The sequence below is a fragment of the Drosophila suzukii genome, chromosome X, assembly GCF_043229965.1.
Source record: "Drosophila suzukii chromosome X, CBGP_Dsuzu_IsoJpt1.0, whole genome shotgun sequence".
NCBI lineage: Eukaryota > Metazoa > Arthropoda > Insecta > Diptera > Drosophilidae > Drosophila > Drosophila suzukii.
Window position 1 is genome coordinate 26,797,893 of NC_092084.1, and position 22,442 is coordinate 26,820,334.

Consider the following 22,442-nt stretch of genomic DNA (forward strand, 5'->3'; position numbering starts at 1 on the left):
GCTGAAGAAGAAAAACTTCGACGAGATGACGCTCAAGGAGTTCCAGAAGGCGGTAGTCCTGATTAGATTAGATTAGCTGCAGATGGCACCGCAGTAAATGTGATTCTGGAGGTAGATGACCAGGCGCTAGCCGTTCTCGACGGCGGGAGGGTTTACATAAAGTGGTTTTCCTACCGCTGCTCCTCTCAGGTGCGCACCTATGTGTGCCACCGATGCCTTGGGTTTGACCATTAGGTCAGCGAGTGTCGGTACGCCCGAGAGAAGCAGGTCTGCCGCCAGTGTGGGCAGTACGACCACGTCGCGTCGCAGTGCAGAAATGCGGTGGACTGCCGTCTTCCTTTTCATAATTATATTTAAGTTTTAGTTTTAAATAAAAATCAGCGATTTAGGTACAAAAAACAATGATCGGAAGCGATTTCAGTTCCGTCGTCGCATTTTTGGTTTTAGCCCCTCCAATGAAGAACATGCCTCGCGAATGGTCCGATTGCGACTGCGCAGATGGAAGCAGGTTGAACAGAGTGGCTTTTCAGCAATGAAAAACATTGGCGTTACCTGTCGCAAAATCCCTAAAATACCGAATTATGGGATTCGGTATATTTGGTTTTTAAAAAAGAGTAAGACCGATTTCCATTCTTTGGTATTTATTATATTTGGTATTTAGTATGTAATAGACCGTTTTTTGGGTTACATTTTTTTTTTGCGGAAATGTTTTTACATGTATAAGTACTACTACTAAGTAATTATTTATTTTATTAAATATTATATCCGTTGTTAAACATCTGTTTCTCCGGTAGTTCGATTGACTTTATTTATTTTGTATTTATATATCCGAAACATCTTTTCAATATTTTTCGGAGGAGATGTAAGTAAACCCTGTTAATCAGGAAGATTTGGGAGGCATAGTTTTAGATCAGGGCGACTTAAATTATAAATTAAAGAAATGTTTTATAAAGCATAAGCCCATTCGTAGTTCTGCGAAAGATTTCATCAAAATTTTAAATGAAGAAAATGTAAATGTAAATTTAGGGCGGATTTAATTTACACAATGGCTTACCAAAGCAATTAGAAAAACAAGAGAGAACTCTATAGTCGAGTGTCTCGACTATCAGATAACCGTTACTAAGTTTTTAAATTGAAAATTGATATAAGTTGGGTTAAAATGTTAGGATGACCGCTTTAAAAATGGCACACGGGCTTCGCGACACGAAAGTTAGTCGTAGACTAACGGTGAAACATAAAGATTTACAGCGCTGTTGAGTGCACAAATTTTTGGTCCTTTTACTGCCTTTTAGTGCTTTTCAACACTGGATGAACGATCTTCCGTCTCTTTTTTTCGCTTATGTGATTTCACTGCACCCCTGAAGGGATGGGGGTAATGCAAAGAGCGAGAAGGTCCCCTCCCGCGACCCAACCATTGTTTTTCAGCAATTTAGAATTTACAAAATGACAAAAATGAACAATATCCTCCTCCTCAATTAGCCGCGCACTCCGCAATCTCTTTCGCTTTGCCGCGCAGTTCGGCATGCAACTATTTACACACACATGTGCATAAACACATTTGTTATTGTCTGGCTCTGACGTCATTCCTTTTCTACTTGGGAGTGAGCGTGGAAAAACAAAGTTGCATTTGTTTTTCTTTCATCAAAACTGTTAGCGCCACTGTTATGCGCGACTTGTGGGCGTGGCACATTGCTGAAATAAACTTGCACTGCGTAATAATCTCTAGAATCTGCATGCCTAATCACAACTTTCTAGCTTTTTTAGTTTCCGAGATCACAGCGTTCATACGAACGGACAGACGGACATGGCTAGATCGACTCGACTACTGATGCTTATCAATATATATATACTTTATAGGGCCGGAAACCCTTCCTTCTGCCTGTTACATACTTTCCGACGAATCTATAATGTCATTTATCCAACACAATTTATGGAGGAAGCAGGAGAAGCTTTTCTACCTCACTTGTACCCATTGTTGGAAAGTTATTCATCGGTGAAAATAAATTTTGAACTTTTTGGAGAGTACACACTTTTGAAGGAAGAAAAGGAATGCATTGAAATAAAGTCATTCCAAAGTAAGATGACAATAATTAGTGCCAACTCCAATACAGAAAATGAATACAAGGAACATATGGAAAAAATTGGATGGACTTTATTTCATCTCATTCGATTGGAGATGAATATTAATCAACATTCACCTTTAAGAGGACCGTCATACATAAAACTACCCATTTTGTTTGGAAACTAAAAAAGCAATTATAAATGTAAAAAACATAAATGACGAATATTGTTTTAAATGGAGCTTAATCGCAGCATTAAGTAATCTAAATAAGAATGCAAACAGATGTACAACCTATAAAGTTAATATAAATGATGAACTCATTCAAGTCAATGGGATCAAATTAAATTTTACTGGATTGGAATTTCCACTTAAGCCTGCAGATATATCTAAATTTATGGAAATAAATAAAGAAATAAATGTTACACTTTTTAGATTCGACGATGGAGTTATATTTGGACCTATATTTTACTCCCCTGAAGTGAGGACAAATTCTATATATATGCTGCTACTGGAGGAAAGATGTAAAGCACATTATACTTGGATTAAAAATCTCTCAAAGTAAGTTGTTTTATCATATCATCATTATGTATTTTTTTTGTTTTTGTTTTTGTTTTAAAATTTTATAATATTTTTTTGCTTCCCTATTATAAAAAAAACTTTTTTTTGTGTTTATCTTTTTTATACCTGTTACTCGTAGAGTAAAAGGGTATACTAGATTCGTCGTAAAGTATGTAACAGGCAGAAGGAAGCGTTTCCGACCCCATAAAGTATATATATTCTTGATCAGGATCACTAGCCGAGTCGATCTAGCCATGTCCGTCTGTCCGTCTGTCCGTATGAACGCTGAGATCTCGTAAACTATACAAGCTACAATACTGGGAGCGCAAGTTTGTTTCAGCAGAGTGCCACGCTCATTCTAACGCCCAGAAGCCGCCCAAAACTGTGGGTCCTACAGTTTTGATGATAGAATAAAAATTTTAACTGAAATGTATTGTTCTCGTCAATACCTATCGATTGACCTAAAAACAGTTTGCCACGTCCACTCTAACGCCCACAAACAACAATTTTCATGCTAGATATAAAAATTTAACTGAAATGTATAAGTCTCGTCAATACCTATCGATTGATCCAAAAAAAAGTTTGCAACACCCACTCTAACGCCTAAATCTTTCTACCGCCCACATAACCATATATTGAGATCGCGGGTAGGGGGCGCATTACAATCTCGCTTTGCTGCTTGCATATCTCCATCCTCCTTTGGTCCCTTAAGCTTAGTAACGGGTATCTGATAGTCGAGGTACTCGACTATAGCGTCCTTTCTTGTTTCTTATTTTTTCATCTTGTGCAGGTATCGATTGTTTTTAAGGTCCTATAATAAATTTATCCTTAACTTCGATAGCTGGACTTACATGCCGAAACCATAGTTATTAGCTGCAATACAACGTCTAAAAAGAAACAACGTCTATGTCAGAAAACAGCTAAGCTATAATTTGTTTCATATTATTTTAACACCAACTTTCCGATCGTTCCTATTGCAGCCATATGATATAATCGTCCGATTTTGATAAAATAAAATTCGAAATTTCGAACTAATTAAAAAATGTTTTTTCCAAACGTAGGAGGTTATATGTTAAAAAACACCGAAGCTATAACTTGATCCATATTATTTTCCCACCAATTTTCCGATCGTTCCTATGGCAACTATATGATATAGTCGTTCGAGTTTGATAAAATTTAATTCTAAATTCAAAACTAATTAAAAAATGTTATTTCCAGGCTTAGGAAGTTATATGTTAAAAAACACAAAAGATATAATTTTTGAAAATTTGTTTACCGATTATTACTATGGGAGCTATAAGATATAGGTGTCCGATCCGGCTGGTTCCGACTTATATACTACCTGAAAAGATATAAGACTTTTGGGAAAGTTTCAGCCCGATAGCTTTAAAACTGAGAGACTAGTTTGTGTAGTCATAGAGTAATAAACTAATAGAGACACCATTTGCTCTGCCCGAACCTCTGCCCAACCTCTGCTAAGAGCCAATTCAAGGCCAAGTTTGAAGCTAACTTCGGTTTTTCACCACACCCAACAAGTGCGAAGCAACAGCAATAGTGTTTAGGATTAATTACAAAAACAAAACAGTGAGCAAGAGCGGTGCAGAATGAGGTGGGAATGAATTACAAGTTCGATCGAACTTTGAAAAAGTCATGCTGATCAAGAATATATATACTTTATGGGGTCGGAAACGTCTCCTTCACTGCGTTGCAAACTTCTGAGTGAAATCAATATACCCTCTGCAAGGGTATAAATATGATTGTCAAAAAACGATTTGATACACCTATACACATCTAAATTTTCCATTCCATTCTTTGTCGAAAAATGTCTGCGAGTTTTACTTATAAATTTTTTACACATAATTTATGACTCATTAAACAAGCCACCTATTGCTAACCACACCGTAATCCCAGAGTCAAGTTTGATGCTAACAATACACAAGTTGGATGAGTAAAGAATTGCTAAAATGCCTTGACGCAGGCTCGAAGGTCAAGGTAATAGGAAAAATTCATGGAATATTACCCCTGTATAAAAAAAAGTCATTAAAAACTATACTTCGGAAGGCGAAATTTGAGAAACCATATAAGGCACGCAGACGTCGTTTGCCTTAACCATGTATACATTCATTTATTAAACTTTTTTTATGATAAAGAAAGTTCTTTCATGTTTTATTTATGGGAACATTTTAGAACATGATTTGTACTTTAATTATTTTTCAGGTAAATGAATAAATACACAAAATATTTACATAACATTACATTACATTTTTATGTTTTGCAAGTTAAACAAAATCACTATGCTAATAAATAGTACTAGGTAATGCCTAAATTTCCTTCTATTCGGATAATAACAAATATATATTACTTCAGTACTTCGATTTTCCATCAAAATACTTGTTTATGGTCTCTAACTAATTGAATAATATAAGTTTTCACTTGCCTTTTTAATTTACCAATAACAGCTTGAGTTTTTTCTCTTTTTTCTTCTAAGCAATGTGTACAATTTTAAAACTGGCTCTAACCTGGCTCTTTATTGGGCCCCTCTAATTAATTTTAGTTATATTTCTTATCTCTTCTAACAATTTTTTAAAATATTTTGATTGTTTTCAATGAATATGTATCATTATTCATCACGAACCTACTCTATTTAAATGTCCAATAATATATAATATGTATATATATAATATATATATATATAAAATATATATATAATAAATAGTTATCTAAAAAATCTTGCCTCTTCAGTTTTTTAAATTGAAAACATCACATTGAAACTATAAAACATATCAAATGTCAAATGCTGGTGGAATGCTGCCAACTCGACCCATTCAGACACATTTTCTCCTACATTCAAAACTGGTTTACAACGTCATAAAACGGACGTTCAAGGCACCTGTAATGCACAATATATTTCCATCTCTATTTTTTATTTATTTAAGAAAATGATTTCAATTTTCAATCTGTTACAAAATGCACTATTTATGTTCAATATGTTTCATGGTTCACTGATTTTAAATAAATGCAATTATACAATTTCTTTTATCGTATCCTTAGAAATCAATTTTATTCCAAATTGTTTCAAAAACTTATGGCCTAAAGGAAGATTAGTTGCAACAAAGATGTTGGTTACGACAAAAAATATGATTTCTTTTCTATTTTTGAAAAACGACTCTAACAAATATTTTCCCGAATTTTTTAATCTTAAATCCATTAACTCCACAGTATCCAAGGAATAACACATAATTCTGATTTTCATATTTTCAAAATTATTTATTTCTCAAAAATTTTCAATAATCGCATTCAAAAATTTCATATCATATCTTAAAATTTTTAAGATTTACCAAAAGAGAATAACGCTGACCAACTCACATTGGTCACCCTTACCATTAGATTTCAAAAATTCAAAGTCTGAAATTGAGTCCCTTATTCGAAAAATCATTTTCTTAACTTCATGTAGCAGTCGTGACAGTGGATTTTTTCGATTTCCGCATCGAGAAGATCATCACCTTGGTAATTCGCTTTTCCACGCTTTCAATATCAAAGAGATGGGAACCGATGTTGTTATCGCTCTCCAAATCCACCAAGCGCCATTTCAGGATGTCCAACTCTTCTATAGTATCGTAACTACAAAATTCCCGTCGCGACTCCTTGGATAATTTTAAAATTTCATTAAAGATTCTAAATTTTCATTTATTTGAAAGTCGCAGTGGTCGATTTGATTGTTGATTTCAGACATATTTAGACTTTCGATTCGAAAAACAAAAACCGTAGAAACGAGCAGGTACATAGTCATCAAGGACCCTACCCCCTAAAGAAGATCCATATATTGTTGAATGTTGATGCACTAAGATCAGTACCCATAAGTGTCCGAACGACACCAAGCACGTGCTTGTTACGCGCGGGCCCATTTTTATTTCGGGCAAATACGGTTCGTGAGGAAGGTACATAGAACAAATAAAAACAGGACAAAAGATAGATCAACTAAGACTGAAGCAAATGAGCTAAGATTTTAGTTTTTAACATTGGGATAGAAGTTGAGGAACAAATTAAATGATATATGGTGCTATAGTTATTAGAACGAACGCGAAAGGGCTCGTGCTGAATAAAATTAGATGTCCACCGTGGCAAGTTAATAGGATAGTAGTTTCGCATTAGTCTAACAGAAACATTAAAGGTTACTGACTCTATTCGGTCAATGTGCATAACGTTGTATTTAAGATAGTTTAAGTTCAAGAGGTTGTACTGACACCATTCCTAGGATCTATTAGTATCTGACTGCTAGCAGAAGCCAGACTCAATATAATTATATGATAAACAAAGCTTAACATCCTTAGAAAGTAAGGGAGAGAGGGTATCGACGTAGGGAAGACAAATTGTAAGTTCCAATGTGGGATGATATCGGTCTTCTGGCACAAAAAGTGGGTCAATTATAGATACCGTGACTTCAGACGGATCTATAACAAATACAAGATCTAATTGTCTGTTTAAAGTATTACCGTCAACGAAGTCATGGACAGATAAAGGTGTAGGGACAAGTGAGTCAGTGCAAGGAGACCAAGAAATATCAGGGAGATTGAAATCACCCAAAACAATCAAGAAATAACTGTCGGAATGATGAGATAGAACAGTTTTTATTTTAGACAAATGGTGCTCATAAATTATTAGGTCGGATCCAGGCAGAATATAAGACAATGTTAAAAAAAAAATTTTATTTCACTCCCTGTTTGAGTGTGAGCAAGAGCGGTGCAGAATGAGGTGGGAATAAATTACAAGTTCGATCGAACTTTGAAAAAGCTCGGGAAATTATCTGTTTTCGCCTAGGTGGCATCATTGGCAAAGTACAAAAAGAGAGCGGCAGAGCAATTGGCGCCTCTACATAGATTCTTACTCTATGACGCAAGAAACGGGAGAGAGATTACAGAAAGCTTTGGGAAACAACCACAATCAAGAAATGCACCGCAGCGTACAGAAGTTACAATAACAAAATGCGCAGGCTAAAATCAAAAATTAGTTTTGCTAAAATTTCTACAATAAAAAAGACAAAAGACAAACACAAACACGGCTGATTATGTAGGACTAAAGCAAGGCACCAGTATCACAGATATTAATGACAAATTGACAAAAATCACAGAGCACTAGATAAACACAACCGGTCAAAAGCGACGCAAAATCAGCCGGACCATATTAACACTAATATTTTTTTTAATTTTTAATTTTTTTTTAATAGAGATTAAATATGTACAGGAGCAGAGAAAGGGAAATAAAAAAATGGTAGAAGAAGAGATTGAAGGCAGCACTGGCTCGGTTCCTAGCGTAAAATGGGGCAGATGAAGAACGCGTGCTCCACGTCTTCGATGCTTCCTGTGCCGCAGTGGTCGCAGCAGAGTTTTGGCCTATGCAGGCATTCTTTGAAGCATCCGTGCCCGGAGATCATCTGCGTGAGGTAGAAGTCTACCTGTCCGTGTCTTTTCTGCAGCCAAGGGGTTAGACTGGGGATTTGCCTGTGTGTCCACCGTCCTACGATCGCATTGTTCCACTTCCTTTGCCATTCCTCGATCGTGCTACTGCGCTGGGTCCTGCTTCCTGTGCTCCCCGTCCTTCGTTCTGCCGCCAGAAGGTCTATCAGTATGGTACCGGCTACCACTAGCGCGGCTTCCTCAGATACCGTGCAGAAGCTGCTTGTGATACGGAGTGCCCATATGGGCGCGGCGTACAGTATAGTAGAGGTCACTTCTGTGGCTATGATCCTTATGCTGTGCTGCTTTGGTCCTCGAGCTGCTTTGGTCCTCTTGAATGATAGCCTGTGATCGACCAGTACCCCAAGGAACTTGATTGAGGCACTTGCTTCTATTGGAGTTGATCCGACTCGTATTGTTGCCTTCTCCACAGTCTTCCTGCTGCTTCTGAGCACTGCCTCCGTTTTGTGATCGGCAATTAATAGCCCGTTGTCTGCGAGCCAGCACATGACAGTGTCTATTGAGAGGCTGCATCTATCCGTGACCTCTTCGAGAGTTTTTGCTACCGTTACCAGCGTTATGTCGTCCGCAAAGCCCACTACAGTGCATCCTTCGGGTAGTACCTGCCTTAGGATCCCGTCGTGCATGGCGTTCCACAGTATCAGGCCCAGAACTAAGCCTTGAGGTACTCCTCCTGTCATCTGGTACTCATGCTCTCCGACAACGGTGGACTCTGTCCTTGAAGTAGTCCGCTACGAGGTCGGTCAGGTAGTCCAAGACTCCCATGCGATGAAGCGCTTGCAGGACAAGGTTCCAGTTGGCAGAGTTAAAGGCATTCCTGACATCCAGGGTGCAGACGCGGCAGTACTCTTTTCAGCCACCTAGCCACCTTTCTCCTTCGATTGCGTTAGCAACCAATTCAATGGTGTTTCCTTTTTTTCCGGAAGCCAAGGTGGTGGTCTGATAACACTCTGAGTTCGTCGAGCTCTTTTTCGAGGTGGGTGCAGATTATGAGCTCGAATATTTTCCCCATTGTATTTAGCATACATAGGGTTCTGTATGAGGATGCGTCGTCCTTCAACTTGCCCGGTTTTGGGATGAGCACCAACCTTTGCCGATTCCAACCTATGGGGAAGGTTTGTTGGGTGAGTCACGTGTTATACATCTCCGTGAATATACCCGGGTAATTTGCAACCAATGTGTGCAGTGCAGCATTGGGAATGCCATCCGGGCCAGGTGTTTTTGCAATCTTGGTTTTCTGCGGCTTTGCTGGTAAGAACGGTATCGCCTTCCCCGGCAGCTTGCCAAGCAAGGGGCGGCTGGGTGTGGATGAGGACACCATCTGGCCAAGCTGCACGTGGTCGGTGGAGGTCGGCTGCCTGTTGAGCTTACCCATGACCATCCTGTATGCTGACCCGAATAGCTCCTGGAAGCATCTGGCATTGCTAGCTTTGATCGTGTTCTTCAGCACCTTTCTCTTAGCTCCTGGTTTCCGCGTCCTCTGCTTCTCTGACACCTGCGCCGGGCTGCTAGGCAGTCTCTCCTTGTACTGCCCATCTCGTCGTTCAACCACGGTACTTGTTTTCGCCCGTTACCACCTTTTGTGGCTTTTTCCATAGATGCATCGCACGCCGCCTTCACTCTATCGGCTATGTTCTTCGGGCAGGTGTTAGCGTCTCCTGTAACGCAGAAGGGCCACTGTGTTAAGGGTATGCGCTTTGTAGGTCGTTTGGCGACTGCATGGGGCGGCCAGTCTGCAGTCTCGTGGGGCTTCTTGGCTGGGTTCCCCAAGCCAGTATACGTCCTACCTATGCTAGTGACTTCTTGCCCTGAGACAAAAAGCGATGGTGTTGTCTGCTGGGTTGCGCTGGCGGTCGGGCCCCTTTTGCGGGCTTCGTCCATCGTCGCACTGATTTCGCGATGCAGCTTTTTCATTGCATGCAGTGAGTCGATCGTGGCCTGTCTTGTTGTTGCTCTTTGTATCAGTGAATTTTGCGATAATTTCGTCGAGTATCTTGCCCAGTTCGTCGGTAAAAGCTGAAGCGTTTTTCTGTACCCGCTGCTTCTTGTGGGCTCCATCGATCGCCTCTTCAGGGCTGGTTGGTTCCCAACTTCTCTTCGGGGTAGTTTGCTCATCCTCGTTACTGTCGAAGTTGAACATTGGCCCGGTCACTTTGGGAGGCGCTGACAATGGGTGAGCTATCGCGGTGGGGTTGGGATGTGGCCGGTAACTTGGCTTTTTTCTCATTCACCCCTGAAAGCAGTGGCGAAAGTGGTAAAGTTGGGTTTAAAGATTTGTCTACATTATTTTAAATATCCCGGGAACCGATTTCGAAAGAGCTCCCGCTCAGCCGTTGTAAAGCTCAACGTGGAAAGCTTACTGTTAAGCTCGGCGCTGTCCAACACTGCGATCAGCTGATCGCTTTTGTTTGTTTGTGCCGGAAAAACGAGCGTGTGCGGCTTGTGGAAGCTGAACCATTTGTGAAAATTGGTCAAAGGATAAGCACGGATTCTTATTAGTTAGCAAGGATAATGAAATAGATAACGGAAGGTTCGGGAATGGATTTGATGACTTAAGGAGTGAGATTAATAAAGAGCTGGGTTACATACTTACAATCTCACAGTTTATCAAGAGATTTCAATAGGTCTAGATCACTTAAATTATCTTTGAGTGGAAATAGTTTTATTATAAATACAAACTTTTTTCCACCTATCGAATGAAGGGTCGATATGAGTGCGCACCTATCGACTTTAATATGTTTAATACTATTCCAAATATTGACTAAAAAATAATCTCTTTCACATCGATGACAATGTTATTACAATTGAAAACACATTTAAAATTCAAAGTAACAATAATACCCTTCAAGTTGAAATAACTACCATGCGAGAATCAGTTTATTTAACAAGAAAAGATCGGTTGAACAACTGTTTGGTTTCCATCAAAAGGTACTACAACCACATCCTACAAAAATCTATCGATCAGGTCAGACTGTGAACATATTGCTAGCAGTGTATTATATGGGTTTGATAGAATAATGTGTATGCCGATGACTATTTAGTATTAATATCATTTACATGCTAGCTTCCGCATTTATGTACCAACTCCGCTGTTCCGATTCAATGTAAAACTAAGTTAAGCTAATATTGAAAAGCTAAGAATATTGTAAGGATTAGAGAACGGTAACACTTCAATACAAAGAAAAAAGCGAACCCACGTGAAAAATCAAAGCTAAGATAAACAGACAAATAAAAAGTGAATATACAACTGCGATAACAACTTTAGAAGTGTGATAGACAACTTTTAAACACCTGCCTACGCAAACATTTCTGGCTATCCGAGATCACACAGTTTTGTTCCTTATAATTGCGTTTTAGCGTACGACGCCATTCTGAAAATGACAAGACACAAATTGTTGAGTGGCTACAAGCCAATGAAATGTTGTTCCCAGCAAGTGCAACTTTAAGGCAATTGCGCAAGCTTGCTTCGGATACCGATTGCCAAGAGATGGCTGATATCCCTAAAAACACATTGGAGGAAGAAGACACCAAAATTTAGGTATTAAGCCGAAGGACCACTAGCGAAGACATCCACAAATTGGAAGAAGAAGAAGCACTACTTGACGCCGCCATAAGGGTGCTCCCAACTCCCCACAACTTTCCCACCGCCCAGAAAATACTGGAAAATATAGGAACACAATCCGTTGTTATAATTGTTCCGTTTATGGGCATTACGCATCGTCGTGCACTGCGTCGAAGCGCGAGAAGGACTCCTGCTTCCGTTGTAGACCCCTCCAGCATATGCTAAAGGATTGTCAACAGAAGCCAGAAAGTAATCCTAGAATTGTGGGAGCAGCCAACAACCAGCCGATACGGGATGAGGAAGAGAGCACAATATGTTTATTCCGAATTTTTACTAGGTCGGAGTATATTTTTACATTGATTGTCAACAGAAGCCTAACGTAACCTTTTTTTCTGCCATGTTTGATAAGGGTAGCGCCATTAATTTTATTTTATTTAGCACGCTGCGTTTCCTTGTAAAAACCTAAGCGATGTATTGTTTTCGACGGATTACTGTGGAGTTAATTGATTTAAGATTAAAACGTTCGGGAAAATATTTGTAAGACTCGTTTTTCAAAACAGAGAAATCTAATTTTTTGTTGTACCCAACAACTATGTAGCCGTAAGTTTTGGGAAAATGGGGAATAAAAGTGATTTCTAAGGATACGATAAAAGAAATTGTAGAATTGAATTTATTTAAAAACTGAACCACAGAACATATTAAACATTGAACAAATTGAACATTGTCAGTGAACCATTAAAAGGATTATTGAATATTGAACCATCAAAAGATTAGAGAATAGTGAAACATATTGAGACAGTAAACAATTGAAAAGCAGAATAAACTTTAAAAAATTATGTAAAGAAAATGAAATAGATAGTTATGATAGCATACCATATGACATATGACATTGACATTGACCCGAAGTTGAGTGATAGCGATCGGAGCGAGCTCAATGAAATAATAAGATTGAATTACTTATGGTTATCCAATGAGACTTTAGTAGTAGGACAATACGGATCCTGGCTCACTAGGTAATAAATCATGTCAAAAAGGGGGGTGGGGGTGACCCTAATTAGTCACGCATGGTTGCACACAGGTGTTTTAATGACCTAATTAGCATAATTAAGTAATAAAAGTGTGGGAAAAGGGGGTGGGGGTGACCGTTAGGATGCACACAGGTGTTATAATGACATAATTAGCATAAAAAGGTCACTTAATGAGGTTGGAGAGGGGTGTGAGGTGTGAAGATCACACCAAAGAAATGGTGAAAGTGGGGGTGGGGTGTTTTGTCATGTCTTGTCTTGTCTTTCTCTCACCCCAAAGGTGTGTGTGTGTGAGGGGTGTTTTGTCATGCGTAGGAATTTGTGGTTGTTTAGAGTGATCTTTACCCGAATAGGGTGTGTAGGAGTGTGAGAGGGGTGTTTTGTCATGCGAAGGAATTTGTAAAACGATATTAAGGCGGAGGAGGAGAAGGAGTGGAAAGATGTTTATTATGCTTGCAATTTTGTCATGCGTAGGAATTTGTAAAACGATATTTAGGAGGAGGAAGTTGTTTTATTATGCGTGGACGTTTTGTTGATTCAATTAGGGTTGTAGATGATATCTGTTAGTGTAACCTGTCTTCGGTTGGTTTGAAGGATATTAGACCGCATACTTTTGTGGTGTGAAACAAGCGTGAGTTCGAGATCCTCCCCCTCTTTATCGAGCATTAGATGGGAAAGTGAGCGTGAATATCTAAAGTATGTTGCTTCTAACTTGTACTAAGTTAAGGGGATGGTAATCTCAAATGTTTCAATTCTATAGTGGAGGTGGTTGTGGTGGTGGTTCCTAACAGAATATACACAAAAACAAATGAGATCGTATATTTAGTCAAATACGTTTTTATTTAATAATATTTGAAAATTTTTTCTGACGCGCTTATAGAAAAAGAAAAAAGGTTACCTTCTAAGTTTTCAAAAAATTTATGTGTTTAGGAAAAATGTGGAAAGTAGTTCAGTTTAAGAAAACTATTCGAGTTGAGCGAACCATCTAAAACCGTCGGGCGAACACTCCGGTAATTCCAAGTTAAAGTACAGTCGTGTTAATTTGCGATCCATCCGAATTCGATTTGTGTAAACTTATCAAATTGATAAAAATTAAAATACTTTCCTAACTGTAAAGTAAAGTTGTGTGAACTTGTGAACTACCCAGATTTGAGTTGTGTGAACTTATCAAATTGATAAAAAGTAAAATACTTTACAGCTAAAGTAAAGTATAATAAAGTGAAAAGTACAAATAACATTACAATACAATATTTCCAAAAACAAAACAAAAAACAAAACAAAAATGAATAAGTATTGTGCAAAGTGCAACATTTCCCTATCGAGTAACATTTCGTGGAGTCATCATCTGCGAACGGAGCAACATAAGAGGAATGTTATTGAACCAGTGGATTCAAGGATTAAAAAATCAGTTCTGGATTCCAAGGAAGGATTATTCACTACCAACAAAAATTTCATTTATCCAACGCAATTTATGGAGGAAGCAGGAGAAGCTTTTCTACCTCACTTGTACCCATTGTTGGAAAGTTATTCATCGGTGAAAATAAATTTTGAACTTTTTGGAGAGTTCGCACTTTAAAAGGAAGAAATGGAATGCATTGAAATAAAGTCATTCCAAAGTAAGATGACAATAATTAGAGCCTACTCCAATAAAGAAAATGAATACAAGGAACATATGAAAAAAAAAACATATGGTGAGGATGGAAGAATTCCAAGAAAGGGATAGTGGATGGACTTTACTTCATCTAAATCGATTGGAGATGAATAATAATCAGTATTCACCTTTAGGAGGATCGTCATATATAAAACTACCGTCTTGTTTGGAAACTAAAAAACAATTATAAATGTAAAAAACATAAATGACTAATATTGTTTTAAATGGAGCTTAATCGCAGCATTACGTAATCTAAATAAGAATGCAAATGGATGTACAACCTATAAAGTTAATATAAATGATGAAATCATTCAAGTCAATTTGATCATATTAAATTTCACTGGATTGGAATTTCCACTTAAGCCTGCAGATATATCTAAATTTATGGAAATAAATAAAGATATAAATGTTACACCTTTCGGACTCGACGATGGAGTTATACTTGGACCTATATTTTACTCCCCTGAAGTGAGGACAAATTCTATAAATATGCTGGTACTGGAGGAAAGATGTAAAGCACATTATACTTGGATTACAAATCTCTCAAAGTAAGTAGTTTTATCATATCGTTATTATGTATTGTTGCTTTTGTTTTTGTTTTTGTTTTAAAACTTCATAATATTTATTGGTTTTCATATTAAAAACAAAAATTTTTTGGTGTTTAGTTTTATATTAGTTTGGTTTCCTCTCAAATTTCGAGATATAAACCAAAAAAATGGTTCTGCCAAATTTGTTTAAATTATTCGTTGAGTGAAGATACTGCCACCCGACATTCAGAAGTCTGTGGTAAAAAAGTCTCACGCTTACCCAACATGAAGGATGTCACTTTACGGTACACGAATATTCAAAAGGAAGTGATGGTACCATTCACAGTTTACGCTGACTTTGAATGCATCCTTCAACCGATTTATAAAAAAGAAACGTTAAATTTAAATATTATAAATATACATAAACCTATTTCATATGCATACTATATAAAGTGTGCACAGAAGATGATTTCAAAAAATCTAATAATTGCCATATATGTAACACTCCTCTTTTATTAGATAGAGTTAGGGATCATTGTCACTTCACAGGAAAATTTAGGGGTGCAGCACATAATGCGTGCAATTTAAAATATAAAGTTCCAAAATTTATTCCTGTTTTCTTCCACAATTTCACCAGGTATGATTGCCATCTATTTATAAAAGATTTGGCAATCATACCTGGTGAAATAAAGGTAATTCCATTAAATAAGGGACAATATATCTCAATATCAAAAATTATAACTATAAGTAATGGTGACAACTTTGAAATCCGTTTTCTAGATTCGTTTCGATATATGCCTTCTACATTATCTTCAAATCTAGATAGTGAAGAAATGTATAAAACAAGATAATTTTTCCCTAATGAAAATCATTTCAACTTAATGCGAAGAAAGGGTGTATTTCCATATGAATATTAAGATTCAGTTGAGAAATTAAAAGAAAGTAAATTAAATTCTATAGTTCCTTAACCGAAAATGAATGTTCAATTGAAAATTATATTCACGCGCTAAAGGTGTGAAATGAGTTTTCTTGTAAGAATCTTAAAGATTAATTAGAATTATATTTGAAAACAAATGATTTATTAATGTCTGATGTCTTTGAAAACTTTCAAAGACTTTGTACAAAGATTTGTTCACTCGATCCAGCGCATTTTTTCACTACACCAGGATTATCATGGGAAGCTATGTTAAAATGTACTAAAATTGAATTAGATTTATTAACTGATATTGATCAGTATAAATTTATTCAAAGTGGTATTCGGATTAGTACAATGTACATGTAGATATGCTAAAGCAAATAACAAGTATGTTGAGAATTTTGATAGTACTCAAAAATCATCATATTGGATTTATTTGGATGCAAATAATTTGTATGGTTGGGCTATGTCACAATCTTTACCATATGGAGGTTTTGAATGGATTTCAAGGGGAGAACTTGATAGTATAAACATTACAGAGATTACAGATGACAGTGAATATGGATACGTTTTTGAGGTAGATTTAAAATATGCTTTTAAATTGCACAATAAACACAATGATCTTCCATTTTGTTGTAATAATCAGTTACCATCAAAGTCAGATAAAATAAAAAAATTAATTGCTGATTTAAGGGATAAAGAAAAATATATAATTCTTTATAAAAATCTTCAACAGTGTACAGAAAATGGATTAATTCTAACAAAAATTCATAGAGGTCTTCGCTTCTTTCAGAAGCCTTGTTTAAAAACATATATTGATTTGAATACATTCCATAGAACTAATGCAAAATATACTTTTAACGTTTACCTTCTAAATTTTCAAAAAATTTTTGTGTTAAGGAGAAATGTGGAAAGTAGTTAAGTTTAAGAAAACTATTCGAGTTGAGCGAACCATCTTAAATCGTCGTGCGAACCCTCCGGTAATTCCAAGTTGAAGTAAAGTCGTGTTAATTTGCGTTCCATCCGAATTCGATTTGTGTAAACTTATCAAATTGATATAAATTAAAATACTTTACAGTTAAAGTAAAGTATAATAAAGTGAAAAGTACAAATAACATTACAACACAATATTTCCAAAAACAAAAAAACAACAAAAAAAAATTAATGAGTTTTGTGCAAAGTGCAACATTACCCTATCGGGTAACATTTCGTGGAGTCATCATCTGCGAACGGAGCAACATAAGGGGAATGTTATTGAACCAGTGGATTCAAGGATTAAAAAAAATCTGTTCTGGATTCTAAGGAAGGATTATTCACTACCTCTATGAAAATACCAACAAAGATGTCATTTATCCAACACAATTTATGAAGGAGAAGCTTTTCTACCTCACTTGTTCCCCTTGTTGGAAAGTTATTCATCGGTGAAAATAAATTTTGAACTTTTTGGAGAGTACGCACTTTTGAAGGAAGAAAAAAAAAGCATTGAAATAAAGTCATTCCAAAGTAAATGTCAATAATTAGTGCCTACTCCAATATAGAAAATGAATAAAAGGAACATATGGAAAAAATTTTGGTGAGGATGGAAGAATTCCAAGAAAGGGATAGTGGATGGACTTTACTTCATCTCATTCGATTGGAGATGAATATTAATCAATAATCACCTTTAAGAGTAGCGTCATACATAAAAGTACCCTCTTGTTTTGAAAATAAAAAAGCAATTATAAATGTAAAAAACATAAATGACGAATATTGTTTTAAATGGAGCTTAATCGCAGCATTACGTAATCTAAATAAGAATGCAAGCAGATGTACAACCAATAAAGTTAATAAAAATGATGAACTCATTCAAGTCAATGGGATCACATGAAATTTCACTAGATTGGAATTTCCACTTAAGCCTGCAGATTTATCTAAATTTATAGAAATAAGTAAAGATATAAATGTTACACTTTTCGGACTCGACGATGGAGTTATATTTGGACCTATATTTTACTCCCCTGAAGTGAGAACAAATTCTATAAATATGCTGCTACTGGAGGAAGGATGTAAAGCACATTATACTTGGATTATAAATCTCTCAAAGTAAGTTGTTTTATCATATCATTATTATGTATTTTTTTTTGTTTTTGATTTTGTTTTAAAATTTCAAACTAATTGTTTGTTTTTATATTATAAAAAAAATTTTTTTTTGTGTTTATCTTTATTTTAGTTTGGTTTTCTCTCAAGCTTCGAGAGATAAATCAAAAAAATGGTTCTGCCAAATTTGTTTAAATTATTCGTTGGATGATTTAAATAGTAGTAAAGATAACATTAACTATAAGTATGAGATAAAACAAGCCTTTAATAGTACCAACTGTGGACACCTGTCCCTTTAATTCTTACTCTCTATCCCACCCTAACTTTTTCTTTATGGTCAAGTAATTTCTCTATGATTTTTGAAACCCGCCCTAATTACATGCTATTCTCTGCTATGATTGGTCGATTCCAAATCAAGAATGAGATAGAAAAGGGAGGGTTATTTATTTATTTATTGATTTATAAAGAGCTAACAAATAATTAAAATTATGAGCTAGTAATGATATTGAGCAATGGCGACGTGGGCCTTCAGCTCGAATTGTACATAATATTATTTTTTAGGGTTTTTTATAGGTATTTATTTCTATTGTTAAGCTTAGGTAGAGTCATCCTATATGCGGTGGTATAAATTTGTGTTTTTTAGAAATTGTATAATTTTTGATATGTTTGGTGGTGTGGGATTGGACAGTGCTTCTAGTGGGTTGGTGTTATTAAATATTTGTTGTCTTTGGATGTTTAGCGCGTTGCAAGTGGAGAGTAAATGTCTTATTGATACAATGTCGTTCCAGAATGGGCAGGTATTGGTATGGTTTGGATCGATGTAGTGTGTGTGGGTTATTTTGGTGTGTCCAAGTCTGAGTCTTGTTATTTTTATCTGGTCTAAACGTGAGATGGATAAGTGGTTGTTCTTCGTGATCTGGTAGCTATTGAGTTGGAGTAGGTTAATTGACTGGTACCAGGCTGATGTCTTCGTTATGTATGATAGTGTTTTGGCTTGGTGTGTGTTTTTGTTGTTTAAATGCGTCTTTTGCTAGGGTGTCCGCCAGTTCATTTCCTGGTATTCCTACGTGGTATCAAAAGTAGTTTGAATTTGTTAGGGAATTTTTGTAGTAGGTTGCGGGCGTGTGAAGTGTAATGTTCAATGTTGTTTGTGTTTTTTATTGCGTCGATGGCAGAGAGAGAGAGAGTCAGAGCATTTGCAAAACTTAACTTAATTGTGTTTCTGTGCGATCCATCTGTGTAAATGTAGGTGAATTTCTGAATTGTCTTTTGTCTTAATTTCTGTGAATAGTTTCCGAAAAATTTGTGGTGTTGTGTTTTTTTTGTTGTATGTACTTAGCGTTGTGTCGATTTTTAACATATCAGTGTTCCAGGGTGGTATGGTCTGTGCACGTTGAGTTGCTTGTTTGAGGAGGAGGTCGTGGGCTTTGGAGTTTTCTATTATGCGGTCTATTGTTGATTTGTATTGTGGTCGTTTTGGTGGTCGGTATGATTTAAGAATTTTTATTATTGGGGAGTTTTTGGCGTTAATCAAAGATTTTATAATTTTTGTTGTTAGGAGGTCACGTCTATCTTCTAGTGGGTCTGCGCGTGCTTCGTAAAGTATGTTGTCGATAGGTGTCGTCCTGAATGCGCCAAGAGCAGTTCTGAAGGCAGTGTTTATTGGAGATTTTTTTTCTTGTAGTTGCTATTGTAGTTGTTTCTTCTTGTAGTTGTTGTTGTTGTTTTCAGCTGTTTTTAACAGTTGTTAGCTGATTTTGATGTTGTTGCTTTACTGTCTTAACTGTTTTTGATGTTGTTGTTGTTGTTTTTGATGCTTGCAAGATGCTTTAGGTTGAAACTTTAGGTTGAGACTGTTTGCAGGTGGTTTTTAAATGTGAGTTAGAATAACTTTTGATCGAGTTTTTATACCTTAAGGTAAACTAACCCTCCCTTTTCTATCTCATTCTTGATTTAGAATCGACCAATCATAGCAGCGAATAGCTTGTAAATAGGGCGGGTTGCAAGAATCATAAAGAAATTACTTGGCCATAAATAAAAAGTAAGGTTGGGATAGAGAGTAAGAATTGGAGGGACAGGTGTCCACAGTTTTATATCATAGTTATAGTTAATGTTATCTTTACTACTATTTATATCATCCAACGAATAATTTAAACACATTTGGCCGAACCTTTTTTTTTTTTAATTTATCTCTCGAAACTTGAGAGGAAACCAAACTAAAATACAGTTAAACACAACAATTTTTTTTTTTATAATATGAAAACAAATAAATATTATGAAATTTTAAAACAAAAACAAAAACAAAAAAAATACATAATAATGATATGATAAAACAACTTGCTTTGAGAGATTTTTAATCCAAGTATAGTGTGCTTTACATCCTTCCTCCAGTAGCAGCATATTTATAGAATTTGTCCTCACTTCAGGGGAGTAAAATATAGGTCCAAATATAACTCCATCGTCGAATCCGAAAAGTGTAACATTTATTTTTTTATGTATTTCCATAAATTTAGATATATCTGCAGGCTTAAGTGGAAATTCCAATCTAGTGAAATTTCATGTGATCCCATTGACTTGAATGAGTTCATCATTTATATTAACTTTATTGGTTATACATCTGCTTGCATTCTTATTTAGATTACGTAATGCTGCGATTAAGCTCCATTTAAAACAATATTCGTCATTTATGTTTTTTACATTTATAATTGCTTTTTTATTTTCAAAACAAGAGGGTAGTTTTATGTATGACGATCCTCTTAGAGGTGAATATTGATTAATATTCATCTCCAATCGAAAGAGATGAAGTAAAGTCCATCCACTATCCCTTTCTTGGAATTCTTCCATCCTCACCAAAATTTTTTCCATATGTTCCTTTTATTCATTTTCTATATTGGAGTAGGCACTAAGTATTGACATCTTACTTTGGAATGACTGTATTTCAATGCATTCCTTTTCTTCCTTCAAAAGTGCGTACTCTCCAAAGAGTTTAAAATTTATTTTCACCGATGAATAACTTTCCAACAAGGGGAACAAAAGTGAGGTAGAAAAGCTTCTCCTTCATAAATTGTGTTGGATAAATGACATCTTTTGTTGGTATTTTCATAGAGGTAGTGAACAATCCTTCCTTAGAATCCAGAACAGATATTTTTTAATCCTTGAATCCACTGGTTCAATAACATTCCCCTTATGTTGCTCCGTTCGCAGATGATGACTCCACGAAATGTTACCCGATAGGGTAATGTGGCACTTTGAACAATACTTATTCATTTCTGTTTTGTTTTTTTTTTGTTTTTGGAAATTTTGTATTGTAATGTTATTTGTACTTTTCACCTTAATATACTTTATTTTAACTGTAAAGTATTTTACTTCTTATCAATTTGATAACTCAAAACTCAAATCTGGGTAGTTCACAAGTTCACACAACTTTACTTTACAGCTAGTAAAGTATTTTATTTTTTATCAATTTGATACAATTTTCACACAACTTAAATCTGGGTAGTTCACAAGTTCACACAACTTTACTTTACAGTTAGTGAAGTATTTTAATTTTTATCAATTTGATAAGTTTACACAAATCGAATTCTGATGGAACGCAAATTAACACGACTTTACTTTAACTTGGAATTACCGGAGGGTTCGCACGACGATTTTAGATGGTTCGCTCAGCTCGAATAGTTTTCTTAAGTTGAACTACTTTCCACATTTCTCCTTAACACATACATTTTTTGAAAACTTAGAAGGTAACCGTTAAAAGTTATTTAAAAGTTAAAAAAAATCTTTTTCAAATGCATTTTTTGCATTAGTTCTATGGAATGTATTCAAATCAATATATGTTTTTAAACAAGGCTTCTGAAAGAAGCGAAGACCTCTATGAATTTTTGTTAGAATTAATACATTTTCTGTACACTGTTGAAGATTTTTATAATGAATTATATATTTTTCTTTATCCCTTAAATCAGCAATTAATTTTTTTATTTTATCTGACTTTGCTGGTAACTGATTATTACAACAAAATGGAAGATCATTGTGTTTTTTGCGCAATTTAAAAGGATATTTTAAATCTACCTCAATAATGTATCCATATTCACTATCATGTGCAATCTCTGTAATGTTTATACTATCAAGTTCTCTCCTTGAAATCCATTCAAAACCTCCATATGATAAAGATTGTGACATAGCCCAACCATACAAATTATTTGCATACAAATAAATCAAATATGATGATTTTTGAGTACTATCAAAATTCTCAACATATTTGTTATTTGCATTAGCAAATCTACATGTACATTGTACTAAGCCACGGCGAATACCACTTTGAATTAATTTATACTGATCTATATCAGTTAATAAATCTAATTTAATTTTTGTACATTTTAACTAGCTTCCCATGAAATTCCTGGTGTAGTGAAAAAATGCGCTGGATCGAGTGAATAAATTTTAGTACAAAGTAATCGGAAGTTTTCAAAGACATCAGACATTAATAAAACATCTGTTTTCAAATATAATTCTAAATAATCTTTAAGATTCTTACAAGAAAACTCATTCCATACCTTTTGCGCGTGAGTATAATTTTCAATTGAACATTCATTTT